This window comes from Pteropus alecto, unplaced genomic scaffold, assembly GCF_000325575.1.
Source record: "Pteropus alecto unplaced genomic scaffold, ASM32557v1 scaffold78, whole genome shotgun sequence".
Classification (NCBI taxonomy): Eukaryota; Metazoa; Chordata; class Mammalia; order Chiroptera; family Pteropodidae; genus Pteropus; species Pteropus alecto.
Genome location: NW_006443124.1, coordinates 15795718 through 15813020, shown reverse-complemented (window position 1 = coordinate 15813020; position 17303 = coordinate 15795718). Strand labels below are relative to the sequence as shown.

The window sequence follows — 17303 nt, the reverse complement described above, 5'->3', positions numbered from 1 at the left end:
GGACCGAGCGGGCAGCTATGGAGGGCCCCGCGCCGGGCCCCCGGCTGAGGGTGCGGGGTGTTGATTGACGGCGGTGGCGGTGGCGCGCAGGGAGCGGACTGGGGTGCCCTGGCCCTCGGAGTCGGCTCGGATCACCGTGGTGGCAAATCGGTGTCGAGACTCGTGGCCCGGACGGGTGGCGACTTTGAGGAGTGGCCGTGGGATTTCGCGCTGCTGAGCGTGGGACCTTGTAGTCACCGCAAAGCGGGAAACCAGCTGCTTCCCTCCTCCCCTCCCCAAAGTGTTTAAAATTCAGTTTAACGCAGAGTTTTTTGGGGGGGATGACACGGTTAAAGAAGCGTAGAGCACCGAATGTAGGGGTTCACGATATTTAGGGACCCGAGGCAGTCCCGATTACTGGGAGCAGTTTTCTCCAGGAACCACATCACGTCTCTTGTGGTGGTGGTGATTTTCGTAAACGTCAGTGGTTTATTTTCTTCGGAAACTTTTTTTTTCCTTGACTGTTTTCCTCTTTCACCTTCCCCAGAGAGCCTCCTAACACCCATAGCCTTTTCTTGAACTGTCACTGCAAATGACAGCGGTGTTAAGGGTCATCTTGCTCGACCTGCCTGCATTTGTTATTGTGTTAAGCGGACGTTGTTTTGATAATCTCCTTGAATTTGAGTTCCCGTTCTTACCTGTTTTCCAAGTGGATTGTCCTGTGAGTGTTAGTGCGGAATCTTCTTCCTTCCTTATATCCGGGAATTTAATTTTGGAGAGAAAGAGAGTGAATATGAACAAGTGAAAAATAAAATGGCATGTAATAGCACTTTGTGTTTTTCATAGTACACAGACCGGGATTTGCCAATTCCGGAACTGTTTTTGTAGGCTCTAGGAGCTGATATGGCAATTGGTGAAAAGGTTTTGAAGACTTTTTTTTTTTTTTTTGTAATTGTTATCAGCAGTTTTCACAGTCTTTAGAATGTCACGACTTCTGGAATTAAAAATTGCTTAACATTTTTAGATCACTGATCTAGTCCAGTCGTCTTGCCTTAAACCAAACATTTGAATAGCTGCTGGTGAGGAAACAGATTTGGAAAGGTTAAAGCGACTTGCCCAGACATACTGCATGCAATTAAGAGGGAAAAAGGGCCAGGTTGTGTCTGAATGTGAGAGCACACTAGAGAGTAATGCAATTGTAGGAGATTATAGTTCTTTAGGGATGACAGAGGGTGTTTTAATGGATAAAAGTTATTTGACGTGGTTAGTTCTCAACAGGTGAACAAGACACTTGAAATGGTCAAAAACAGGGATGTGACAAAACACAAATTTTATAGTGAGACTCTGAAAATTCGCTCTGAAAGTCGATCCTTGCAGTTTCAAAAGTGTCTTGATCAGTGCTAATGTAGATGAAGAAGCTCTTTTGAATGCCTATTCAATTTGTAGGTATTTTCAGGTTTCTTAAATCTTGGTAGCAGAGTAGTAGTATTGGGAAAATCGAGACTTGAAGATGGTTATAGAACTTGATCCTGACAACAAATAAAGCTGTTATAGGAATCTGCCTTTCGTACTTGTCATTTATAAATATTCATTTTGGTTAATGCTTAGGCACTCTGTGTATACCAATATTAGCCTTCTTATATTCTTTAAAGCATAATACATGTAAAGCATATATTGGAATAAAGGGCCAAGGCTACTCACAGCTGTAGTTGGGCCAAAAGGGGAGAAGGGACCAGTATCTTCAGCATACTTGCACCTTTCCCATATGCAAGGTATACTGGTTGGAAAGCTTTGCTTCTAAAGTATTTATCACTTTGGAAAATCCAGATAGGTTCAGCTAAGAACATATTTTAATGGAGAAAAGACTTGATTTGTGGGTATGTAATGCTTTGTTGTGATTAAAACTAAACGTTACTATCTTGGGAAAAAAGTTTCAATTTTAATTTCCTAGTCTTTAGCTTCCACAAAATCTTTTACTAATGTCATTTTTCACCTTACCTGCTTTAGTAAGGTAGCCATTTTAAGACATTGTGATTAATTAAATGTGAAATTATATATGTGAAATTAAGAAATGCTGAATAAATTGAACTGTAAAACTTACTGTATGCATCGTCTGTGTGCATTAGGGTACAATGGAATGCACTATATTTTGGTGTTTGAACTAGTAATTAAAGAGGAAGAGGTTATTTGCATCCAAGACTCATTTAGGCTGCCTTAACCTTACCCTTCTTTGGGCTTTACCTCTCCTTCATCCCTTTTTGTTTTTTTGATAACTGAAGTTACCTATAAAGAAATAGTTATGCTGGACACAGTGTTGAACCCTGAGAATTCAAAAATGAATAATACGTTTCTGCCTTCTTGTAGTTTATAGATGTAGTAGGTGTACAAAGTTCTGTGGAAGAAGAGAAAAATGATTAAATTTGTGGAAAGTGTGGAAGCAGTTTACAGAAAACACAGAAAAGGTGTTTGTCAAACTGGAGAGAAGTGGTCATTTCAAACAGAAGGAATGGTGGGTGCACTGAGGTGCCAAGTGTTGGGGTAAGTCCAATGATGAGGTGTTACTGGAACAGGGAGAAAAACTAGAGATGAACCTGCAAAGATGTGTTGGGCCTAGATTTTGAAGGGCCATGCTTGCTAAGCTAAAAGTGAGGTTTATATCTTTATCCTGTAGCAAAGGAGGGAGCCAAAATATTTTTAGTAGGGGAGTAAAGTGATGCAGAGATCACTTTGGCATCAGTGTGGAGGGTTGAGTGGAGACTACATATAAAAGTCGCATTTGAGATAGTGTGGAGTTAATGACTCTGAATCGGTTTTTAACTTGGACATAGTGTCTTGTGTCTGTAGTCCCTTTTATAGTGGGCTTGAGAGCTCTGCCCAATTGCTCTATGATAAAAGGTAATTTAAAATACAAATGCCAGGATGTTTCAAAACAATGAAACTTATGAAACGGTACATGTGCAAGTTCAAGTGTTGAATTTGTCTTCCGAGTTAGGCTTAGGCAGACTGTAGAGCTTAAGGTGGAAAAATGAACCTTCTGCTCACCAGAATTGAGAGCCACCCAAGCTTAAAGGTTATGACTAGCCTGGTGGTCTCTCTGTTCGGGTATGGGCTGTAAACATTTTTGTGAAATTTGAGGGGAGGGCACTTTTCTCCAGTAAATTATTGGAATTAGAATACTGGAACTTCCTTAAAGCCTAAGAACTCTATTTAGTGGTCCCCAACCTTTTTGGTACCAAGGACTGGTGTTCCTATGAGAATCTAATGCCCGATGATCTGAGGTGGAGCTGAGGCAGTGATGCTGGCACTGGGAACTGGCTGCAAATGCAGATGAAGCTTTGCCCCCTCACCGTTCACCTGTTGTGCGGCTCAGTTCCTAACAGGTCGTGGATGGGTACTGGTCCATGGTCTGGGGTTTGGGGACCCCTGCTGTAGAGAGAAAGACAACCAATAAAGCCTTTATCAGGTTATATGGTAATGAGAAATTATACAAAGCATTTGGGGCATGCTAAGGAAAGAGCAACTAACTTCTGCTTGGGAAGCTTGAGGGAGTCATCTCAGAGATCTTTGAGCTGAGTTTTGAAGGGTGAATGGGTTTGTCAGGCCGAGTAGGGCATTTCAGGGAGAAGGAACAGCATGTGTTATGTTACATATAAGCTCTAGTCTCTGATGTTACACATAACTTGGGCTGTGAAACAGGATGCAAGGATGGGAGGGAGAGGGAGTTTAACAGATTCTAAATAGTTAAAGCGTCGAGACTTCCATCTTTATGTAATGGGGATCCATTGGGAGTAGGTAGATAGGGGTGGGGAAACTGTGAGTGAGAAAGACTTTTTTAGGAGATACATAGTAACTCCTAAAAAACGTGTAGGCTGGATGGAAGAGGTCAAGAAATGGGTCAGAGTTCATTTAAGTCCTCATCCGAGGTTAAGGACATCAGCATCAGAGCTAGAAAAGCATAGGGTAAATACTAAAAACACCAGAATTAGGAACAGACAAGCAACAAGCTATAAAAATAGGAAGGAGTTGAGTATGATTTCAGAAGTTATGTAGGTTGGGTAACTATTGGTATGACTTAACTTGGGAAATAGAAGACAAGGAGCAGTTTTGGGCAAGGAAAGTGGAATAGTTTGATTTTTATTCTAAGTTTGACATGCCTGTCAGATATTTAAGTGGATATGTCTGATAGGTATCTGGACCAGAGAGTGGTTGGAAGTTCTATAAATTTGGTCATTATATAGTTGGCATTGGAAGTTAGACAATTACTCAGGAAGAGTGAACAAATGCTTTTCACCATTTTGGGGGAGGTAAGGTCCCCATTTGAGAACCAAATTCCAGACCCTGCTGAAGAGAATGAAAGTATGTACACAAGAAGTGTGGAACTTACACACGGGCCACAGGTTAATTTAGGAAGAGGCGAGAACTGAGGGAACCCTTAGGAGCAGTCAGCATTTCATTTCAGTCAGGATTGAAGTAAAGAGGTTAAAGAGGTTGGGGAACTGGAGAGAGCAGCATTACTTAGAGATGTTAAGGGAGGGGAAGTAAGAGTGCCAAGTGGGAGGGTGTTTTCAGTGGTGACAGATGGTGCCCAGGTTTAGGGTAGGATGAGCTCTGGGGATGGATTTAAAGAGGAGACAGGGTTGAGAGAAGGTAGCCACTTACGTTAGTTGCCAGCCTTCTGTTTTCTTTAAGTCCAAAACTTGGAGAATAAGTTTCAAATATATATTATATGTATACTTCAAACTTTTCCCTGCTATATTGGTTTTTATTTGGTCACATAAAATTTTCATTGTGGAATTGAACATGATTTCAAAAACAGTAAAGGAAGTTCTTCCTCCTTGGAGATAAAAGTATGTAAAACCATACTTTTAGAACTTTCAGTCCTCAGTTACTAGAAGACTAAAATTTGCATTTCATATTTCTTGTAGTTTTGTACTTATAGTGTGCTCAATAGCCCAAAGTTCAGTTTAATATTTGATACACTTTCAAATGTAGAATAGTAGCAAAGAGGGAATCATTAGGCATAGTTATTTTCTTTCAAAGTTATTTGCTACAAATATATACCTAACAAAGTAAACATGTGGAGATCCAACAAAACAAAAATTTAGGCAGTGGTCTTTGTATCTAAAAAGAGTATTACTTGTGATCCTCTAGATACATCAAGAGGTTACATATGGATTTTTTTTTTTTTTTTAACTAGGCAGATTTTGAGTGGGGAAGTATGGGAAGATAGGCGAAAAAATATATTAGTCCCTACTGATTAAAAACCAAACAGAAATGAAGATTTATTAAAATTAAGTCAAATATTATTTGCACTCAGCTTTTTGGGTGGCAAATCTTCCCTAAGATTGTATATAGTTACATATAAACACTAGCACATCATAAAGCAATATCTGATGAAGCTAACTGCTATCTTAGACCAATAACTTCCTTCATATATTTCCATCTAAAATTGTTGAAAATGAAACTGTAGTTTATTTGGTACATCTAAAGAATTGTCATTTGGTTTCTAATTTTAGGGAAACTTACAGAAACTCAGACTTAGGGACTGGTAGTCACAGAAAGAAAAAATTAACTTTGTTGAATGCTAATGATGTGATAAGTACTGTGCATTGCATGCATTATCTCATTTAGTCCTCACACCAAAAATTGTGAGGTAGATATTTTATAACTGAGGAAACTTTAGCCCTAAAGATGAATGTAAATACATCCTTGCAGAGCTAGAATTTGATATGGGTCTGTTTAACTCTAGTGTATGTTCTTAATGACACCGTTCTCCACTCTCCCCCTCTTCCCTCCTGACACTCTCATGGTGCTGTGGCTTGGAACAGACCCTTTGATAGAGAGATTTGATAATAGAGGGAGACCCAGTTGCTGCCACACTTTTATAGCCACTTATATTAGTGGCTGATCATGTTGACATAATAGAGCTAACTGGCAGAATTTCTTAATACTTGTGATTCCCTTTTTGGTTATGGATCAAATACCTCATGAGAGTCCATGTAAGAATACTATTTATGCTGGTCAGAAATCCAGTGAAAAAGCATTTTACTATTTTAGGAAAAGGCAGTCACACGTCTGCTGTCAAAAGGCAGCGACAATTACACTTGAACATATTTGCTTTAGATTTCTTTCTAAATCTGAAATATTGCTTAGTGGCTTTAGAGCAATATTCTAGTGTTAAGGCATTTTGATGATTTGTAAGGTCAACATTTCATGAATAACTTTCTTAGTTTTAGGGGAAAAAAGGACAATGGGTCAAAACTGATGGATAGTATGTTAGAACCTCCCAAATGATTGTATATGTGAATTACAGCTAGAATAAATGTTGAATTCCTCAAAAGACCAACATTCCCACCAGATAGTAGTAGCTAGCATATGATTTATTGTAAGAGAGGGAAAAGCAAATAGATTATGGAAAATCTAGCAAAACATAAGAAAGAGAAATGAGTCTATGGCCATGCTATCCTGAACAAGCCCGATCCCATCTGATCTCGGAAGTTAGGCAGGGCCTGGTTAGTATTTGGATGGGAGACCACCTAGGAAGACCAGGTGCTGTAGGCGTAAAAAAATAAAAAATAAGGGATTGTAAACTGACAAGGTCCTTACAATCTGTGAGGTTAACCAAGGGTTGCCTTGCCTAAAAAATATAAAAAAATAGAAATGAAAAGATTCCTCTTGGCAGCCATCATCTGATTCTGAGATTGTAAATTAGAGGATTGTTGCTTGTCTAATGCTAAGGAGCAGATTTAGGATTGATGATCCCCCTTACCTTACCTTTTTTATTTTATTTTTTTTTATCTTGATGGGATCTTATCACACAAATCATGGTTTTGTCTTAATCTGCATGTTAGTGGGCATTCAGCTTTTGCTAATTAGGTCACAAACCTTGTTTGTCTTGATATTTTTTTCTCTTTTTTTTGCTGTATACTTTATAGTTGACTTAAAATATAGAAATTAAAATGTCGAAGCTAACAAATATTTGTATTTATTTTGAGTTGGAATTTGTGGATGACCTACATTTGGGGTACTTTTACAGTTGTAAAATTTTGAGTTAATTTATTGGGTTGAATGAAATTGCTAGTATTTGACCAGTGTGGTTGTTGCAGTACACCCTGTGCTTTCTTCTGACTGTATTTTATATTTACTCGTGTTATTGGGTACATGCACATGCTTAGAATTGTATTTTAACAGCAGTCCAGTAAACTGTTAATAAGCTATTCATTATGGACTAGGCATTGTGGATGTGAATGTGTGTACCAGTCTTTTCCTCTTAGAGCTGATAATGACTGCTACATCTGCTGTTTAGTTCTAGGTTTGGAGGAATATTTTATCATAATCTAAAAATCTCTGATTTTTGCAGTGGTTCTATTAATTGGAAATTTTAGTTAAACCAGTTTGGACTGACATTTATTCTTGTGCTACTTGAGAAAAGGATGTAAGAAAATTGTATATGAGATTTTGGGGGGAAGGGAAGTGGCTACTGTAAGAAACCTTAAGTTTCTAGAAATATTACTAAGACGTTATTTGCCTTTTTCATTTTCGTTCTTTTACGAGTGGACAGGGAAGTTTTCCAAAGGCTAACAATGTCTGATATCTGATCAAGATGGAATTCAGAGCAGATACACAAATCCAGCTGTCTTCTAGTCTGTCAGACATTAAAGAGATTTTCAAAAATATAAGACTGTCACTCTGCTCACAAAATTTTACTTTGTTTTAGAAAATAGTTTTTATAAAAATGTTTAACATGTGATAGGTTTATTATATTTAATGAGTTAATAAATATTTTAAAATTTCTTCTGATTTCCATTATAGTAAGTATTGATAAATATAACCCACATAAAGGAAAGCTCTTTGAGGTGCTCGTTAATTTTTAAGTGTCTAAGGGTCCTCAGATCTGCTGTCTTAGAGTATTAGGCAGAGTTTAGGAAAATACAAGTGGAGAGCAGCTTGGAAAATATGATACATCCGAGAAGGAAATTAGAGGGCTCATGGTCTCAGCACCTTAATATTTGGAGAATAAACATGAAATCTTGGTTTTATTAGTGACAGAATTCTAGAGAGTTGTGTGAGGCACTGATGTAGTAGACTACAGCTTTGCAGCTAGATTCTCAGGTTCAAATCCCAGCTCTGCTACTTACCAAGTGTGCGTGACCTTGGGTTGGTTATTTAAACCGTAGGTCCCAGTTTCCTCATCAAATAAAATGAGCATAGCATCTACCTCATGGGCTGCCTATGAGAATTAAATTGAGATAATCCGGGCAAATATTGCTTAGTGTTTGAAGAAAGCACAGACTTTTTTTTATCAGACTTAGGTTAAAATCACAGTTGTGGCACTAATATCTCTGGACTTCCGTTTCTTTATGTAAAGAGGATAGTATTTGCAGGAATCTGAGGGTTAAAATAAGATAATGCATGTGAAGGGGCCTGATAGGCCTGCCAAGTGGTAAGTGCTCACGTGTTAGCTATTACATGCCTAGTGTAGAGTGTGGCAGATAGGCACTCAACACAGTTTTGCTATTACCCTTATCTTTTTCAGGTTTGCTCTTATTTTTCCATATCATGTCATTAAGGTTATGATTATACAGTTTAACTTTTAAATTTGTCCCCTTGATTCTTATCCCAGGCTATCCTAGACCAGTATTCTCAGTTTTTGGCCACTAAAGTCCTTTCTTTCTGATTTCTCTAGATTTTGCCTTCAACATTAGAAGCCTAGATATTAGTTTTTATTAATGGTAAGATGAGCACTGCTTCTGTTAGCATACTTGACTCTTAAAAAATGTTTGCCTTTTTTTTTTTTTTTAATATAGCTTCTCCCCTTGAATTCTTATAAATTTTCTCTGAGTACTTATTATTTGCCAAGCTCCGAAGATATAAAAATATTTAAAATACAAGTGCAAGTTTCTTATATTAAAATAGGTAAGTGAGAAGTAAAAAAAAAATAAGGTGGAGTTAAAGACTATAATAGTAGAAATTCAAGGTTCAGAATAACTCAAAGCGGGAAATGATAAACTCCTGTGTTTGGGAGGGATAGGGAAGAAAGACCTTTTTAAAGGTGGAGATTTGAGTTGGCATTTGAAGGATGACTAGAGTCTCTAAGGTTTTTTAGGGGAGGGATAGGTAAGGCATTGCAGGTAGAAGCAGTAGCATATGCTAAGGCATGGAGGTTTGCGAAAGGTAAGTGGGAACTGGGGAGACCCAAATGATGAGACTGGAGAGGCACACAAGGGCCAGGTTATAAATACACCATATTTGTTTTATAAATGAATCCAATTTCCTTTGTTTAGTTAGTTCACACATTTGAGCCTCTTTTGTGTCAGGTGCGGTGTTAGATTCCAAGGGTACAAAGATGGAGATGTGGTTTTTGAACCATGCGGTGAGTACCTGTGTTTTTAGGAGATCACGTTGGACAGAGTCTACCATGCATCAGAGTGGGTTTGAGACATTAAGAGCCCAGGGAATTTAGGCAAAGTGGATGAGGGAAAGATTTAGGAAGTAAAATGGGCTATAAGTAGAGGCTATATGTGAAGGCTGTGATTAGATAGGACAGAGTCAAGGATAATACTCATTTCTGCCTTGGAAACCTGGGTGGAGATCATAGGAGAGGCAGGTTTGAAGACTAGGATGACAATTTTACTTTTTAGTAAGATCTTTTTGTTACCTTGTTTCTTTCACTAGCTTTTTATTCTAATCCTTTTGTGTAATTCATATACCTTGCTTTGAGAGATAAACTGTAGTATCATTGGCTGTTTGTAATAGTGGCCTTGAAATCCACAAATCCATTCCATTAGGGTTTAAGTTTTGCTTTTTAGATAAGTGTAGTCATCTTTTGCAGAGTGGTTTTTTTTTTTTTATACTTGTTTGTTTTGCCACAAGAGCACTAGTGATAGACATTTTGCCACTAAAGACAGCTCCTGAATGAAGTTTATCATCTGTCTAAACTTTTCACTGGCCAGTTGTGGTGGAAAGCTGAATGGAAAGAGAGGAAAACAAATGTGGTGACATTGAGAGTCAGGATGATTTGGTTTTAAAGTGAGATGTAGAAGTACCTTAACTGCATCAAGGCTATAAAAAAAAAAATTTAGGAACTGTAGTCCAAGGGAGCCAACTGGTTTTATTTACAGTAGTGTCACATCATATTTTTCATTTGTAGAATTCAACTAATACAATTGGCAAAAACAGAAGGTGAATAATTTAGAGTGGTAGGCCTGCCATCTCAGCCATAATATAAATTTAAAATTCCAGGATATTTCCATTTTTAAAAAAGTATCAAATTATTGTGTTTATATGATATTTCAAATGTCTTACATGTCTTGGTAGAAACAGATTACAGGTTTCTTGTTACCCCAAAATTTTTAACATACCTGTGACTAAATTGTCATTTGGATTGTATTCAAAGAGGGAGTAATTTTTTTTCTTTTGTGGCGTTAGAATAGTGGCTTGGTGTTTTTCTAATAATGGAAAATAGGTTATTTTTCATTCATGGATATAATTTGATTTCCTTTCTTTGGATATTTCCTTTTCTACTTTAAAATATCACCATTTTCCTACTTCCTTTTTTATCAAGCATGGCTCAGAAATAATTTCTGCTAATCTATTTTGAAATTTGTAGACTTTTTTAGTTGCTCAATAATGACCTGTAATAAATTTGGCATAGGATTATTGGAAACATGAGATATATTTTAGTTACTGAAGCTGGATTTCAGATTGGTCTTTGAAGAACATAGAATGAGCTATTATTTTGTCCAGTCTTACTTTGTGGAAGGCATCGATGGTTTTAGTGCTGTGGGAAAACAGGTTGTGGGCAGTTTGCGACCCCCTGGATGGGGCACGGGGCGGGGGGTTAGTATTTGGGCTTAGCTTTGAAGTATGGCTAGAATTCCAGTGTGAAACACTATGACAAACAGCATGGAGATGGAAATGTGGAGCATATTTGAAAGATGGCAGTTTGTCTGCAGTTGCATCAAAAGATACAGAGAGAAAAGTATTGGACAAAAGTCTGGGAAGGTCGAATATTTTGAATTATAAACTAGAAGTTTGAATTTGTTTTTTAAGCAGTAGAAAATGGGATTGAAGAGAGAGGATGTCATAGAATTATAGTTTTAAAGCTGGAATAAAACCAGAAGTCATTTAGAAACTTTCCAATTCTTTAGTCTGAAGTCTTCTCTACAAAAGATGGTTCTTTTTCCTGAGTTTTGCAAAGTAATTAGAACTTGGCTTCAGGAAGAATAATTTGACAGTGGTATATAGGTTAGTTATAATCTTAAAGGCATAGATATCAATTATAAGAAGCCATTAAAATAATTGAAAAGACAGGAAATAAAGTCCTAAATTAGATTGATGTCTGCAAAAATAAAAAAGGGTCGTAGTGCGGTTACATGGTTGTGAGATTTTTGTTTGCTTCCCAAGTAGATTAAGATCCAGGATCATGTATTCCTTATTTATTCTTTATTCCTAGCACCTGATGGAGTGCTTGGCACAAAGAAGGGGTTTAGTAAGTATTTGTTGAATGGATGATTCTGTAAAGAAAGCTCGCTTAAGGAAGCATGATTCAGATGTATTGAATTGCTTTAGGATTTTTCTTGCTTTTCTATGAAAACCTGATTGTGGGTCATGAAGGAAAGAATGTTTAGACCAATTCATTGGCGTAATGTGCAAGGCCTTACACAAGACACCAGGAGATACAGTTTGGGAAGATTGATGTAATAAACATATGATGTGCAGAGGAGGGAATAGTGAACTTGTGCCTTTGTTAAGAAGGGCTTGCAGAGGCCCTCATGCGTGACCTGAGTTGCCTTGAAGGGTGAGTAGGAATTTAGGGTGAAGGTTGTCTTTGGTGAAGGGATTAGCATGTATTGAAAGACTATGTCTTAGCAATAGATTTAATTAGCTGTAGGGTGGTCTGTGTGTGTGTGTGTGTGTGTGTGCGTGCGTGTGCGCGCGCGCGTGTGTGTGTGTGTGTGTCTGTGTCTGTGTCTCTCTCTGAAGAAGAGTGAGAAAATCATTGGCTGAGTCCAAATTGTAAAGGACTTTGAAGTTTGGACTTTAGGTAGGTAGACAGTAGACAGAAAGGGCCATCTTAGATTTTTAAGCAGGAGATCGACATGAGAAAGCATCTATGTGGAGAAAGTCGTTTTAATAGTTCAAGTTGAGAAATAAGGAGGGTCTAAATTAACTTAAGTAGCTTTAAACGTGCTGGAGAAGATGGGATAGAAATCCGGAAGACATAAAAAATCAGGTGGATTTAGGGAAAAATTAGATAAGTAAGACCTAGTGAAAAATTGAGTTGGGAGGAGTAAGTTGGTACTAAGGTTAGTGTCACTACCTTTTCATATATGACCTGACTTGTAGCTTTGAGGGGAGCCTAATCAGCCAAGTAAAAAGGTCTTTCTGCGCATGAGTTTTGCTTCCCTCCCTTCCTTTCCTTTGCCCTTTTTGTCTCCTTACTGTTTGGGAAAGAAGTAAAACACAAAGAATGGAGGAGGAAATGTAAAATAAAAGCCATGTAAAGGAAAAAAATGTTAAATTTAGCATTTTATCTTGTCAGTTGAGATTGGTTATAACTCATCCTCATTTCCCTTGAAAAAAATTTGGTCAATATAATTAAAATAAATTATTTAACTGCAGAGTGCCTTTTAACAGGAAACATCTTTGTACATGGTCAAGATAACATTACATAATTATTAATATTGTAAATATGAACTAAGTATGGAATTTCTCCAACTGGCCACAAAATGTCCTTTATCGCTAATTTGTGGATCCTAAATAGGGACCATTCTTTGCATCTGATTATATTCCTTAATCTAGGTTCTCTTCAAATCTAGAATAGTCCTGACACTAGCTTGTTGAAGGCAGCAGACCAGTTATCCTGCAGAAAGTCCCACATTCTCATTTTGTCCAGTTGCTTCTTTGGTGTCATCAGGCCAGTTCTTCTAGTTCAGGGGTCCCCAACCTCCAGGTCACCGATTGGTGCTGGTTCATGGCCTGCTGGGAAATGGACCGCATAGCAGGAGGTGAACGGCAGGCAGGGAGTGAAGTTTCATCTGTATTTGCAGCCGCCCCTCAGGGCTAGCATCACCGCCGCAGCTCCACCTCAGATCATCAGACATTAGATTCTCTTAGGAGCACTGGTCCCTGGTGCCAAAAAGGTTGGAGACCACTGCTGTAGTTCTTAATCAAGGTAAACATAGTTGATGTGTACTTCATATTCTCTCATATCAAGAGATCCTATAATTCATTATTAGCTCAGTTTATAACCTTTGCATAAAGAGGGGTCATTAGGAATTACAAAATAATTTGCTTTAATTTGTTTTCTTTATCTTTTGTAAAGGAGGACTTCCCTTCAATAGGGTCTGTTTGACTGCTCTGAAATGCAATACCTGGTAGAAGGATAAACACTTAAGTCTTTCTCTTCTGTTACCAATTTTCTTAGTTTAATAGCTGCCACAATTGGTGGCTGATTTGTGTCTATGGCCTTTCTGTCTCTTCCCTCTTCCCCATCTTCCCCTCCTTTTCCTCTCTCCCACTCTTGCTTTCTTGTCTTGATTATTGCAATAGTTTCCTTTGCTCCTAATCCATCTTTTACATCACTGCCAGCTCTTTAGCACCAGATAATGATCATGTTATCGTAAATTTTTACTGATCTGGAATATTTCCGTTATAATTATGATCCCCCCCCCCCAAATTGTCACAACTTTGGTGAGAAGCCTTCTAGCTGGCTCTTGTATCATGTTGCTATGACATGATGACCCCACTACGCTTAGCTTTTTGGCACTAAAGGATATCCCAGGCTCATTTTATATAATTCCTGCCCCAGGCTTGTAATTGGCTATTTTGCAAAGACCTTTACATTCTTGGTATTAAGAGATCAAAATCAAGATTAAAGAGTGCTGTAATTCCAGAAGTAACATTGCTTCTAGAACACTTAAGTGGCTTCTTAGAAACAAATTAAAAATCATGAGCTTATGTAAATGTTTTCTTACTCTGAAAATCTTGGTTCCTAACATCATTAACATAAATACTTATTTGCTTAACCCTACAATATAAAGTGACTTAGTGTAATACAAAGTAGTTTACTTAACATCACTTTTCATGGCTGCATGATTTTCCATAGTATGGCTGTACAGTAACTGATTTTACTGTATAATCTTATTGATGGTCACTTAGGGTGTTTGCATTTTTTGTCATAAACAATGCTGAATGAGTAATTATTTAGAAAAAGTACATGAGTTGTAGGTTTTCTTAGTAATCACTTGTCTGAAAAATGCCCTTTTGTTTGTCTTCACACTTGACCAAGTGTTTGAGTATAGAATTTTTTTAGTTGACGTAAAATTTACACAAAATAAAATGTATAGACCTTAAATGTACAGTTTGAGTTTTGGTAACTTTATATACCAATATAAACCATACCTCCTTTAAGATATCACATATTTTCATCACTTCTGATAAGGGCAACTACTGTTATTATTACTCCACTATAAATTCATGTAAATGGAATCTTTCTAGTCTTTTTCATTCAGTATAATGTTTGAGATTCATATATATGTGTGTATATATCAATAGTTCATTATTGCTGAGCAGTATTCAGTTATGTGTCTATATCATAATTTGATTATCCTTTCACTGTTGATGGACATTTGGGATATTTTCAGTTTGGGGCAATTTAAAAAGACAATTTATATAAGTGACTTTATGGACATACATTTTTGTATTTCTTGGGTAAATACTGAAGGGTAGATTTGCTGAGTTAGGAGGTAATTACTATCTTAGTTGTTATGTTAATCATTTCATTGTTTTCTTTTTGTCTTTATATGTTTAATTTTGCCTATTTTGCCTTTTGTGTTAGTAGGAATTGTGTTTATGTATTCTTCTGTGGCTTGCCTTTTTTGCTTTCATCTTGTTTTAGAGATTCTAATATTTGAATACTTAGTTTTTCCCATTAGATCTTCACTCTTTTTATCTCAATTTATATTGTCCCATACTTTTTTATTTATAGTTTTTGTTTATGATTTTCATGTTCTCTTTAACTTCTTTAAGCATGAGAAGCATTTTTTATGAGATTGTTTTGTGTTGTGATTTTTTTTTAATGATTTTTGTGTAGTCATGCTGTGTGTATGTTTTAAGCTTGTGCTTGACATCAGATGCTCTGTATTGACTTGCTTTTTATTCAATTACGGTGTGTTTGGGTTCTTAGGCACCTCTTAGGCACCTCTGTTGGTTTCCCCTCAGACACTCATTTTAAAGGTTAAGTATAATGGGGTGAGGGAGGAGCAGGCTGTGGCATACTTGTTGGCTGTGGCAGTTAAGATTGGTCATTTTAGCTCTGGTTTTTATAATTACATATCCTTTTCTTTGGGAGCATTTAAATATTGTCCCAAATTTTGACTGAGCATAAGTTTGATTTCTGACAGAAAGATAGACCAGAGGCTCCTATCTTCTTTCCTTATGCTCCTGTCTCCAGCAGCTGTTTCTTTCCACTAACTCCTAGCCAGAGGATGGTCAAAACAGATTGAATTTAAGGGCTGTAACTATTGAATTGATCTATTTGGGGCTGTGGTGGGAGTGTATGTGTAAATTTGTACGCTGGGCCTTTGCGGGTCTTCATTCCAGCCTGCTTCCTTAGTTGTTCTTGTCTCCTTTCTCTTTACGTTAGCATCTGACAAATCTCTTATCCTTACAACCCCTCCCTATGAGTCCTGTCCTAGCCCCTTCAATGCTCTATACCTGTGTAAACACACAGCATTTCTGAAATTGTGGGGTAGTAACTCTGGATTCCTGAAGTTTTTCCCTGCTCTAGATGGCAGTTTTTTCGAAGTTTATAGTATGGAGTTAGTTAGGCCACCCTTAGTTTAAATACTCCAGGGTAGTCTTATTCCTGTGTTATGGTTTATAATTCTGCTTTGCACACTAACATTCTCAGAATGATCACAGTTCTGTATCTTTAAGCCATTTCATAAAATGTTTAATTATGAAAACATGTCTTTCTGTGCTAAGTAGTGTCCTGTGTTTCTTTAAGGTAAATGGTTGTTTTAAGATATGAAAAACTTGTTTCTCTGAGATCTAGAATGGGGGTGGGTTTTATGCTACCAGCATCAGTAGTGATGTGTGGCACTGAATTGGAAGAGATTGAATAGTCGGGTGCTATATACCTGCTGACTCTGGCATAGCTATTTTTAAAAAATCTTTTGTAATTCTCCTTAACAGTTTTTAAGTCTATTTTGGAAATCTTTTATTCCTTTTTTAGATAATCTACAGTTACATACTATATTTTTTTAGAGAGTAAGATCGGCTTTGTTGATTTCAAAGCCTTAGGGAAAATCCTAAATTGTATGTATTTACATCCGTTTCTCAACCTGGTCTCCAATGCTGTGTTTTGTAGGACTTTCAGAAAAATGGGTGGGGTTGTGCTTCTCTTGCTGCTCCTCCAGAGAGCTAGACCGTTCAGACCGTTCAGTTTGTTACCATTTCTATTATTTTATCGCCTTTATCTCCCCCTCACTTCCTCATCCTCACTCTCAGGGATTTGGGAAATAGAGATCTCACTGCTCTTGAGTTTAGAGTAATGGCCTGTCTCTTAAATTTTAAGACAGCCCATCTCATGTTATGAAAAACGAAGATGGCTGGCTGCTGAGGCAGAAGTTATGATCCTGGAATGGCCCCAGGTCCGGTGCGCAGTTTTCAGGTTTCTTTTTTTCTTTCCTTTTTTTTTTTTTTTTAAGTTTATTGGGGTAACATTGGTTAATACAATTATATAATTTTCAGGTGTACATTTGATATCTGTATGTTCTATTGTGTGTTTACCACCCAAAGTCCAGTTTTCTACAGCTACCATGTATTTGATCCCCTTTATCCACTTCACCCTCCACCTACCCCCCTATATTTGGCCCCCTTTACCCCGTATACCTTCCTCCTCCTTCCCCACCCCGCTACTAACCACTACTCTATAGTCCTCTGGTAACCACTAGTCTACAGTCCATGTCCATGAGTCTCTGTTCGTTTGTCCTGCTAATTTGTTGCTTTTAGGTTTATATCCCACATATCAGTGATAGGTGATTTTCAACATTTTCTGGCTTATTTCACATGATTATCTCGAGGTCCATCCATGTTGTTGCAAATGGCAGTATTTCATCTCTTATGGCTGAGTAATATTCCATTGCATATATGTACCACAGCTTCTTTAGCCAATCATCTATCATTGGACACTTCGGTTCCTTACATGTCTTGACCACTGTGAATAACTCTGTAATGAACATCGTGTTACATGTATCTTTACAGGTAAATGTTTTCAGATTTTTGGAGTAGATACTCAGAAGAGGGATTGCTGGGTT

The 17303-nt window shown here is 37.5% G+C and overlaps 1 pseudogene; it reads left to right on the top strand.

Moving 5' to 3' along the window:
* Positions 1 to 6426: 6426 nt before the first annotated feature.
* LOC112472022 lies at positions 6427 to 6540 on the top strand (annotated as a pseudogene).
* Positions 6541 to 17303: the final 10763 nt, after the last annotated feature.